The sequence below is a fragment of the Silene latifolia genome, chromosome 11 (genome assembly GCF_048544455.1).
Source record: "Silene latifolia isolate original U9 population chromosome 11, ASM4854445v1, whole genome shotgun sequence".
Taxonomy (NCBI): domain Eukaryota; kingdom Viridiplantae; phylum Streptophyta; class Magnoliopsida; order Caryophyllales; family Caryophyllaceae; genus Silene; species Silene latifolia.
Genome location: NC_133536.1, coordinates 163,233,797 through 163,246,544, shown reverse-complemented (window position 1 = coordinate 163,246,544; position 12,748 = coordinate 163,233,797).

Sequence of the window (12,748 nt, the reverse complement as noted above, 5' to 3'; positions counted from 1 at the left end):
CAAGCTCCGACTTAACTCATCTCCTAAATGCATACATAGGGACGTGTATTAAGCTTGATTATGCTCCTCTCCGATTCATACCTACAAATAGGACAAGAGAAACCGAAGTAGACATTTCGGGGGACATTTGTAGCTAAACGTTACACAAAATGCTTAGAGATGCGTGAAAATATGGTACAATAAGTCTATATAAAATGCACGCATCAAACTTCCCCAAACCAACCCTTTGCTTGTCCCCAAGCAAACTATATGCATCTAACTAATGGAACAGAAAAGAAAACTCAGAGCTAGCTACAAATGTCCACTTAAACAGATTTAATGCAAACAACTAATACTTATAGCAAAACAGTCAAATGCAAACGAGTTGTAAGATGTTTATAATAAAGCTGAACCGTCGACCTTGCAAGACCTTTAATGATGGACTCTCACGGGTCACTCTTCTCTCATGAAGCAAAGGGTAGGCATATGAGTGTAAGAGAAGGAGAAAAATAGTCGCTCACCTAAACTACGACCCACATAAACATGCATGCAACTAATATGATAGACAATTCTAGCTACCGTACATACATTCCAACCAAACAAGGTCCTCTCACAGCTGAGGGCTTACAAAAATATTATTTAGTGAGGTAATGGGTAAGAAAAGGCAAAACATTTATGGGATATGTGAGGTAATAGTCAAGCTAGCTACCTAACGGAACCAAACTGAACAATATCCGATTCTTAGCCATCTCAAAATTCAAGCATAATGCCCTTAAATTGGCACAACAGCTCACTAACCAACAATATACTCCTCATAAGATAGAAATAATGCATAGGAGAAACTGTTTCGTCAATTTTTCATTCTTTTTTCTTTTTTTTCCTTTTCACGGTTTTTTTTTTCATCTTTCTGTTTTTTTTTTTTCATTTCTTTTTTCTCAACTTTTTTTTCACCTCATCCTCCTTCTTCATAAATTACCAACTCCAAATCATCACAATACAAACCAAACTCGGATCAATAGACAAAATACCGCAAAAACATACACTAAACTAGCTTGACAAGGCAAGCTAAATTTGGAATGTAGTTAAGGTTCAAAAGGCAAATTTGGCTAAAAGTGGAGTTCAATAGGTAAAAATGAAATAAAAAGGGAATGTAAGCACCTTCCTGCATGTGACACCAACCACTAACCCAAATGTATATAGGAAGAAAGCAATCGAATTTCATATATGTGTAAATTAATGATACATGCTATACAAGGAGTAACTACTCATAATCCTACATGAAACTAGTCATAAATGACACCAGTTTATACGGCTCTAAATCTTAGAAATTATAAGTAGTTTGCCAAAATTATCAGGTCAAGTTTATATGTTCAGCTGTATTTTTAACATTAACTCGTAGATATGCAGAACACAAAGCTAAAGATATCAATTTATGCAAGGCTTAAGCAAAAGGACAAATTATAGTGCAATTTCATCATCAAAATACACCCTTTCGACTCAACCTATATGCTAAAATAAACGTGAAATTTTTTGAAATTTTTCTATTTTTATGAGATTTTTGAATTTTATAAAAATAAACAACAATTCATACAGAAAATATAAACGTGATAACAGAAATGCAATAAAAACATAAATGCAGACACATATATGGATGCATAACCTCCCCAAACCAAACCGTATAATGCCCTCATTGTACTCAAAAATAGGGAAAGGAAATGCAAACTAAAAAGGTGAGAGTGAAGGTGCGGAAAACTCACAAAAATACGCGAAGTAGGGACCTCCCCAAACAAGCCAGCAATATGGGAGGTCGCAAAATAGCTCTCTATCTGTGTCACAGGAAGCGAATCAAACAAGCCAACTCGATCGAGAGGGCATGGTGCTCGATCGAGGAACAGGAGCTGCAAAAGTGGTCGATCGAGGAAAGGGAAATAACTCGATCCAATGATCGTCATCTGTGGTTGCTCGATCGAGAAGATAAGTGTTCGACCGAAGGGCTCAAGCACTCGAGTAAGCAGAAAATTGCTCGATCAAAAGCTCCTTATTGCGCGAACTCCTAGGCGTCAATAAAACACCTGCAAAGACGCAAATAGCTACCACAAAAACGACCAAAAAGCAAGTCTATATTGTTTACAGTCTATGGTTTGAAAACCAATTATTACACACAACAAAACCAAAATGTTCAAAAATCAATGAAAAACTTAAAACTCTGGGTTGCCTCCCGGACAGCGCTAGTTTCAGATAGGTCCCAGCTCGACCTTCTTTTCTTCATCCAACTGCTCCAGTTAGTCATAATCAAAGCAACTCAAAGCTCTTAGCATGAGATCATAAACCTGTGCATGTGCTACACAAGATCATAAGTAGCACCAAAATAAAAAAAGGAGCATATAAGAGCAATCTGAAGTACCGTATCAGCCTAACAAATTTTCGATGACAAATATGGTGAAACATTATTAGCTTATTTGTCCAACTGGGAGGGGGTGGAATATTGAAACATAAAGCATAGTTCATATGAGGTAATTTACTATTATTCATAGCAATAATCATAAAGTTATCTTTAATTACCTCTAGTCGGTCGCTCCTAACATCGGAATCATTGACAAAAGAATGTATTACCTCTACCGTGCAAGGAACATTCCTGGACTCAGCTACCTTCTCATTCCACTCCTTTGTGGGTTCTATCCCATATATTGCAGCCTCTAGGGCGTCCAGCTCGTCTTTCCAAATGGGGATTCACCATAACCGTTGTCTTTTTCAAAATCGTCATCCGAAAGGGACCTAGATGACATATCATTGCTCTCTGTGGCCATTATGTTCGATCGAGCAAAGGTAGTACTCGATTGAGAACTCTCCTCCTGAATTATACTCGATCGAATAAAGAGATTTGCTCGACCGAGGTCTTCCTCATAATAGATGTTCGATCGAGTGGATAATTATGCTCGATCGAACACTTCCTCATATAATCCACTCGATCGAACATTGTAACTAATTCGATTGGGTGTTTTTTGCTGTACAGTGCAGAAGTCTTCGTATGATGCTTCGTTTTCAGATAGATCTTCATACTCCGAGTCATACAAATCATTATTGTCGATAGGCAACTCAGGTTCTTCATAAGAAAGACCGCTTTTGGTGTAGGTAGCGTAAACCTTCTCTGCGTGCCTAAAGTTCGTCTCAGCAGCTAACTGAGCTATTTTGAGACTCAAGCTCATTGATTTGAGCTTCCATAAATCTATCATCTTCTTGCAATTGAAGTGCAAGTGCCTTCACCAAAGACTTTAATTCAGCAATCTCTTCTTTCTGTTTATCAAGAGGAGGAGCTTATTGTTATGGCGGCCAAACGAATGGAGGCTTTTGATAGCCTCGTTGCTGAAGTGGATGTGGCGGCACATATGCAAAGGATTGACTAGCTTGTCTACGCTGCCTAAACGGATAGACTTCATCGTTCCCTGTCAAGCAAATAACAGCATTGTGCCCAGCAGCACCACATCTCTCGCAATGCACCACCTGTTGCGCCATAGGATGGAACATAGGCGGAAGATCAAAGGTACTCAAGCCTTCCCTTTGATGATCTTTTACCTAGATCTGCCTAGGTAGGACCTATAGGACCTACCAAAACAACACTAGAGAAAAAGATAAGAACTCTCTCAAGGAATGAATTCCTTGAGGCTAAAGACGGACAAAAAGAAACAAGTAAATAAAATAGTTGTCTCCCCGGCAACGGCGCCAAAATTTGATACCTACCCTTTAGTACCAAAAATAAATACCTAATACAACTAACAGAAGCTAGTGGAAGTAGGGTCGATCTCCACAGGGAGGCGGTCACTATCTACTCATTAAGTCAGTCTGTCTAAGGTCACAAGATAGGGGTTTGAGTATTTGAACTAAACTAATAAAAGCAAGGGTAGAGAGAAAATAAAGAGAGAGAGAGAGAGAGAGAGAGAGATGCCAGGATGTCGGGTTATCATGATAGATGCACAAGTCAGCTAAAGGTAGGTCAGTCGATCTAATGTGAGAAGGGTAAAGGAAAGGTCCTTCCGGTCCGCTATCCGCCCTAAAATACAACTAGCTTAGCTTCCACCCTCACTCGTGTAGTCTATTGCTCAAAATAGGTCTATTCATTCCAATCTTCTGATCCAGGTCTGAAATTAACCAAATTAACTACTTCAGTTGCATGCATTCAACTAACGGTTATAATTATATTGCTAATGAAACAATTCTCACATTAAATCTCCTAACCAACTATCGCATTATTGCTATACTACCATGACTCTCCTAATCCTAGCATTAAGGGATTAGCTATGCATAAATATAATAAGAACAAAAGATGAAGAAATAATAACCATTGCAAATTAAAGAGAGTAAAGAGAGAATTACAAGTTAAGATCCAGAAAAGGAGAGCGGTCAAACAATATGAAAAGCAGCAGAAAACTGATTAAAAGATGATAAGAGATTCCCCTAAACCTAATTACGTCTCTCCTATTTATAGGAGAGATATTTTATTAAACCTAAGATATTAAAATCACGCGTCACATAGAAAAGTACTCGATCGAGGACTTTAGAACTCCTCGATCGAGTAACTCCTAGCAAAAACCTCTCGATTGAGGACTTTAGGTACTCCATCGAACACTATCAAAAAGGCACCATTCGATCGAGGGGTTTAGGTACTCGATCGAACAAGATAGTACTCGATCGAGTACTTTCCAGCGCACAATTCCTGCTTCGCGCCCTGAATTTCAAACGGCCGTCATTTCTTCGTTACTTGGGAAAAAAGAGCGTTTCCAGTGGCGTTGGAAAGCTAAGACGACAAGCTTTCACCTCTAATTAGAATGACTTGAAAATCAGTTGTATAACTCGACATATGGCTCTTCAAAGTAGGGACTAGTAATTTGAAGCTCTTCCTTTGCTCGCCTAGCTTCTTTACATCTATGCGCATCACCAAATAGTAGTTTCCAAGCTCCGACTCAACTCATTTCCTAAATGCATGCATAGGGACGTGTATTAAGCTTGATTATGCTCCTCTCCGGTTCATACCTGCAAATAGGATAAGAGAAACCGAAGTAGACAATTCGGGGGACATTTGTAGCTAAACATTACACAAAATGCTTAGAGATGCGTGCAAATATGGTACAATAAGTCTATATAAAATGCATGCATCAGAGTGTCTAGCTGAGAAGCAGCAATTTTATGCCTTTCAACAATTTAGGCAAGGAGGCTCCTATTTTAACAACCAAACTGGAGTTCATCATAATTTGAGGTGGTCTAGCCAGATGTGTTGAATCCTACACCTCCACCGCAGCAACAACAAACTTATGTTCCACCCCATCGAAACCAATAACAAGGCTTTCAAAAGCCTCCTTCTTTCCCACCGCCGCATCAGCAAGGTGCCTCTTGTAGTGGTAATAATGACATAGCTGAGTTTAAGTCACTGGTGCAAACACTTGCACTTCAGATGCATAAAAATGAACAAATGAGAGATGCCTCTATTAAATTGCTTGAGTCCCAGTTAGCTCAATTGGCTACTAAGCAAGCTTCAAGACAACCGGGCCAATTACCGTCACAACCTGACAAGAAACCACATGAGACGGTAAATTTGATCAGTCTAAGGAGTGGTATTTGCTATGAGGGACCTAAAATGCCAATTGAGAATGCTGAATTTCCAGACTCGGAAGTTGAAGCTGCTATTCATGAAAAGGCGTCTTTTGATGAAAAAGTGATTAATTTACGAGATGTACTCGATCGACCAGTTTCTGATGGTCGCGAGCAAATTTGCTAAGGAAGTACTCGATCGAAGAGATGAAAATGATCGATCGATCAGTGCAGAAAATAGGTCTCTCGATCGAGCATCCCAAACTGCTCATTCGAGTAAAATTGCTGAGAAAAGCTCTCGATCGAGTGATGAAGCTGCTCGATCGAGCACTATTGATGCTGAAAGTGTTAATTTGTCGTCTAAATCTAATTTAGACGATAAATATGCAAATAAGGATAATTCCTATAAGCCCCAAGTTCCATTTCCAGGGCAGCTACGGAGGACAAAGGCGGAACAACAATTCGGCAGATTTGTCGATCTTTTGAAAAGTCTTAAAGTTAACATTCCGTTTGCTGAGTTACTCACCCAGGTACCCTCTTACTTGAAATTTATGAAAGAAATTCTTTTACGTAAGAGTAATGTAGACGAAACTGAAACGGTGGCTTTGACTAAGGAGTGTTCCGCACTTCTTCAGAATAAGACTCCACCGATATTGGCTGACCCTGGTAGTTTCTCGATCCCTTGTCCTATTAGGACTTATTTAATTGATAATGCGTTGTGTGACTTAGGAACTAGCGTAAGCGTCTTACCTCTGTCTCTCGCAAAGAGACTTGGTTTGACGAAATTTCAATGCACGAACATGACCGTACAGATAGCCGATCGCTCTTTATCACGGCCGTTAGGAGTCTTAGAGGACATCCCTGTTAGGATCGGGAAATTCTTTATTCCCGTTGATTTCGTAATCATAGACATACCCGACGACTCATATACTCCCATTATTTTGGGAAGACCATTTTTGCATACTGCTCATGCAATCTTGATATCGGGGCTAAAACTTTGACCTTTCAGGTGGGTGGGCCGGGGAGGATCTGACATTCACTCAGTCCAGTGTTCGCAGGGCGCTCATGCAAGTCCTTCCCTGCAACGCTATTCCCTTGATGTAGAGCGATTCGTTGTCCGCCATCAAACACATTTATACCCAACTACTAACATAGCAAGCAAGTCGGGGTCGATCCACGGGACGGGGGTACTCAAATTGTTCAATCTAATTGTAGTTGTACTGGGGGTTATCACAATTGGTTTGGGTTGATGATTTTAAACTAAAAAAGGCAATGGAATAAAATAAGCAATAAAGCAAATAAAGATGTAAACAAGTAATAAAGGATACTAGGATATCATGGGATCATAGGGGAATCATGGTAAGATAGCATAAATGAGTTATATAGATGCAAGCAATTTATTATTGTTGGATTTTAAGTTAGTTCATGTCATATAGTTCATAAGAATATTTGGGTCCCGGAGCCAAGTCATTTGTGACTTTACAACACCTACAAGTCGACTTAATTCTTCCTATTAGACTACATGCATGATAAACCAATTCCTAGGGAAACTTACATCTCGGAGCCGAGTCGGTTAAGACTTTACAACACCTACAAGTCGACTTGAATTTTCCCTATTGAACTCTATGCATGGTTTAATAACGCTTGAGTTGGTTTATATTTTACAAGCCTTGTTGAGTAGATAAGAGATGGGTAAAAAATGCAAGGTTTCATAGTCTAGCATTTCATCAAACATGATATGTGCATAAGTTGAAAAACAATAAGCAAGCATTCATATGAACTCATTAAGCATAAATATATCCCATGATTAACACCTCTAATCCCTCACTAATCCTAGTTAAGTAACTACTCACTCATTATCATGGAAGACATGTTTTGTAGGATCCTGCAACAATTGTCAAGATGATTAGTCTAGGACTTCTCACAAATCCTTGCATTCTAGAAAATACTAGTTTTGTGTAACTTCTTACCACAACCAAGTATCCTTCCAAAATTTTATTTCTCTCTTAGCGTAATTGGCTTAGGATCTTCATAAATCCTTATGTGTTTGGAAACTCCAGCATGTGTAACTTCTTATCACACAACTGAGTGTTCTTCCAAACTCTAGAATAGCTCATTAGTTCTCCTCGCGAATTCATGACGATTCTTATATGGCTTACCAATGACTCATCATGCTCTAAGCATATGATTTATTTAGGACATGTGCATGATTATTCTAATGGCGGAAACATTAGTGATCTCAATCATGTAGTCAACAGTTCTTAGGTTCAATGAATGACCATGACCATCTCATGGTAATTCCATCTTCATCAATATGAATAACCTACGTATCTTGTTGATTTGATGTGCGCATCTTAATGCCAATCCAACATCCCATGTTTTAATTGGATTCATCTCATTCCATATTCATCCAGAATTGAAAACTTAAGTGCTTTCTTTATCAAAGATAGTATATGCTCGTCATTCTCAATGAGTAATAAGTTGTAAAATTCATGGAGGAAGATTACTCCCACTAAATCCCATGTCTATACATGACAATTTCAAACTCCCACTCAATTCCACATGTTTCGTGATTGACCACTCAATCGAAAAATTTCATGAATTGAAATCATTTTTGCTTTGTTAGGTTGTTATGATAAAACCACATATGTTATCAACATATCCTTTCAAAATACCTATTTAGAAAGAGGTTTCGATCTCTAACAATGGAAAGAGATTTTAATCTCTAACTTATTCATTCTTAAAATGAAGCAAAGCAATGTCATTACTAAAATGTAAAATTCAATATGGAGTTCATACGTCCCTCTCAAAATACTCATTTCAGAAAGAGGTATAACTTGTCCATTTTCATGAAGTTTAGCAATGACTCTAGCATGGTTATCCATTAACTTAGCTATTATAGACATCGATATGTCTTTCTATGCAACTCTTAATCATAAATCTCATTTATATTCAAGGATGCATTTTGTTTTATTAGGCTCTTAAGTAAACGTTAACGTTGAATCTTATTGTTTAGTTTGATCATAATCAAACAAGAATCTTTATGTTAAGTCTTTTCATTAGTCATGTTCTTTTAAGTACTTTCTTTTGGTCTCCTCACGTAGTTTCCTTAAGAACATCTTCTTTTGGGTTCTTCACATGGATCTCATCTATACATAATTAGTAATGTATACAAATTATTTTCTCTTATATAGATCTCATGTACTTAAGGTATACAAATCATTCTTTGTGTCTTAATATTACTCCCACTCTATCTTTAGAATATATACACTAAATATTCAAAAGATAGCTTTTGTGACACAAATGATGTTTTGGTGAAGAAGGAGAGATATCACATAGATTAATAGACTTATTTGATTTTAAAGATTTAATGGGTATATGTAGGTTATTAAGTTTCCCTTAAGTGAGTTCATTAACTCAATATCACTTTATAATCGATCATACACAAACTCCAAGCTTATGGTCATATAATGAATCTATCATTATAATTGTCCATTGGATCAATTTTAAGTAGATATTCATATGTTTCTATGTCAAGCATATAAAGATGAATTTTAGAACAATTAAAAATACGATAAACGTAGTGACTTGGGTTGCAAACCAAGTCACTATTAATCCAAAATTACAACCATTGTTCAAAGGATTGAAACAAATTTTCATGTCAAACAAGGAAATTAAAATAGTTCTAGAAATTCAAAATACAACATGATAATAAAGACAATAAATAAAGCCAAGCTTCATAGGTGGCTACTCCTAGCTCCCTCACGATCTCTTAAGCTTGCTTTTCCTTGCCCTTGTTGTTGCTTGGAGGAGGCCCTAATTACAATAATAAAAAGGGGATACTTTATCACAACTTGTATCAAAATACCAAAGTTGAATCAGAAACATAAAAGAAGGGATGGTCATTTACCTACTGCAGTTATCTTTCCAGATTTGATGTCACCAAGATATTTGGAACAATTCCTCTTCCAATGTCCAATGCCATTACAATAATGGCACTTGTCTAGGGGACCCTTCTTGGGTTTGGAAGTGCTAACTTCAAAAGTTCTAGCCTTGGTTTTCATGGGAGCTTACCTCTTGCCCTTTTTGCCACTTTTCTTGAAGGTTCCCTTGCTCTTATTGCTTATATTGAGCACATCCTTAGGGGAGTTAACATTTAGCCCCATGTCCCTTTCGGCTTGCACAAGTAACTTCTGCAACTCTTCAAGGGACACATCCTTGTCTTGCATGTTGAAATTCACCCGGGATTGCACATATGCTTTGACTTTGCTTAAGGAGTGAAGAATTCTATCAATGATGAGTTCTTTGGGAATTTTAACTTTTTGAATCTTTAATGTCTCGACATGCTCCAACAATTTGAGCACATGAGGGCTAACCTTTTGGCCCTCTTTGAAGTCGAGATCAAAGAATGCCGAGGCCGCCTCATATTGGACGATCCTCGGTGTTTGTGAAAACATTGTCACATGCTTAGAGTAGATTTCATAGGCGGTGCCCATCTTAAAGGCTCTCCTTTGGAGATCCGCCTCAATAGCAAAAATCAATACATTTTTGATTGTGGAGGACTCTTTGTGGTAAGCTTCATATGCTTCCCTAGTGGCGGCACTTGACCTAGCATTAGGTTCGGGTGGAGAGGCCTCAATGAGGTAACGAAGCTTGTCGTCACCTTGAGCGGCTAATTTGAGTTGGGAATCCCGATCGGAGAAATTTGACCCATTCTTTTCAAGTTTACATTGATCCATAAAGGATCGGAGCCAAGAAACATTAGTGAGAGTGTTTGCGTTGGTGTTTGGTGCGGCTATTGGTTATTGAGAAATAAAAGTGGTCTACAAAACAAAATAGAAGGAATAATAAAATATTTATCGTTTTAATAATAATACTTGTAAATAATTTAAATTTAAACAAGTTTTATTTCATTTATATAGTGACCTCTACCCAACTATGATAAATGATTCCAAGACCCAAATTCATATTAACTTGGATACGGTGAAGCCGGATAATCCCTCATCAATATAACTCGGTGGATTAACTCTTTAATCGATTCTACTTCTAGAACTCTCGGTCGATAAAATTACTCTAATATTCATCTTTAGCCCGGAACACATGCAACTACGGTCACGAATACTTCCGTTGAGCTCAATCCAAATTTCGAAGTAATAACATTTTACTACCCACTTACCCAACGTAACAAGGTTTGTATTACGGTGAAGCCGGATTAAATCCCTAATGAAATTTGGTTTCGTGGGTTCTACTATTTGGTAAGGCTAAATCTCAATTATTAATTTAGCGAGAGGTCATGTCAATTTATTATTTATCATGTTTTAAGTGAACTAAAGCGGTGAACTACGACAATTATAATTGACACTGTCGATGACTCGATTAAATAAAATGCATGTTTAGTTATGGCGATTTAGCGATGCATGCAAACATATAAATAAAATGCAAAGCATAAATATAAAATCCTAGTATGGCCTTACTAAAATAGAATCTAATTAACTATTAAAAATTCGGAAACCAACTCCTTGGTCCCTTGAACTTCGGTCTTGGCACGCATCTCGAGGTAACACCGTCTTCCTGGAAACTCCGGGAAATTACAAAATAATAAATAAAAATTACATAATTTCCTATTATACATTTGTAATAAAAATAAATCTATTAAATTACAAAGCGGTAATACGTGATCACAATAATTACAACCGAATCGATATTCCCATGCATTTCGGGTAATACCAATTAAAAAAGTAAGGCCATACCAAGTAAAATTACATAATTCAAAAAAATTATATAAATCAAAAAATATGACAATCATAAATAAAATGCAGCATTAAAATATGTATGAACATGCTTAAATTTATGCTAATTCGCCTTTAAAGAGCCAATATCGTATATTACATCGGTTTTTATGGATTTGCGTGATTTAACTTATTAAAATCACAAAATGTTACATAAATTTATATTTATGTTCAAATTAATTACCCTAACCATCTTAGGACTCAAAACTTAGTCTTCACTAACATTTTGACAATAATTCAACTTGATTTCTTAATATTGTTCATAATGGACCCAAAAATACAAATATATAACAAACTCCAAATTAAATTATAATAATTTCAAAATTTGAAATTCAAACTCATGAACATTATGGAAAAATACCATAACACTCATAATGTTCAAAACTTAGGTTAAAGAATTTCGAAAATTTTGAGAAAAACATCGTTGCGGTTTATCGGTTTTATCAAATATGACCACAAAAATATGAGAAAATTAATTTTAATCAACTTTTCACTTTTAGATCGGAAATGTGGGATAAAATGCAATATATGGCGTTTTTCTCTAGTCATGAAACATGTTTTAGCATTATAGGCTAATTTAAGTCACTATTTATCGATTTTTTACTCAAATATTCATAAATCATGCAAAAGGAGTTCAATCCATCTAAAAATTTTATACACACTGAGTAAAATGCATGTGACAACATATAAAATTTTCATGACCAGATTCGAAATATAACTCATATTAACCTAATAAACCCTTTAAATTCGATTTAAAATTATAAAATTCATATTTTATGCAAAATAACTTAGTTTTTCACGAAATTTAACATGCAACCAGTAGATAATATATGTGAAAACATATCCAAAAATCACTGAAAAATTCGAAGTTTAGCTATTTTTCGTCCAAAAATGACATTTTTTCTCATAAAAATCACATTTTAATGCCAATAATATATATATATATATATATATATATATATATATATATATATATATATATATATATATATATATATATATATATATATATAATGAACAATAAAATCCATAAATCAACCCAAATATCCCAAAAACATTTTAGGACCAGAAACTTTTAACATGCAAAATTATTTCGTGATTTATCTTCATAAATCCTAAATAACAAGTTTTATTTGTTAACTAATTAACTCGGAAAAACAAACCCGATTTTGCATGCACCAACCTTGTGCTCTGATACCACTTGTTGGGATTCATTAATCTCAAATGTTTACATATTCATAGTATGATAGTTTAATTTAGTCATAAAATTAAATCGGATCTTATGCATGCAAAACAATTACAAGTATAAGGAGAAAATTAATTCTTACATTGATGATTTTGGAATATGGGCACTAGTAAGTTCACCTTCTTACTAGTTCTTGAGCTTTCCAAAGGTG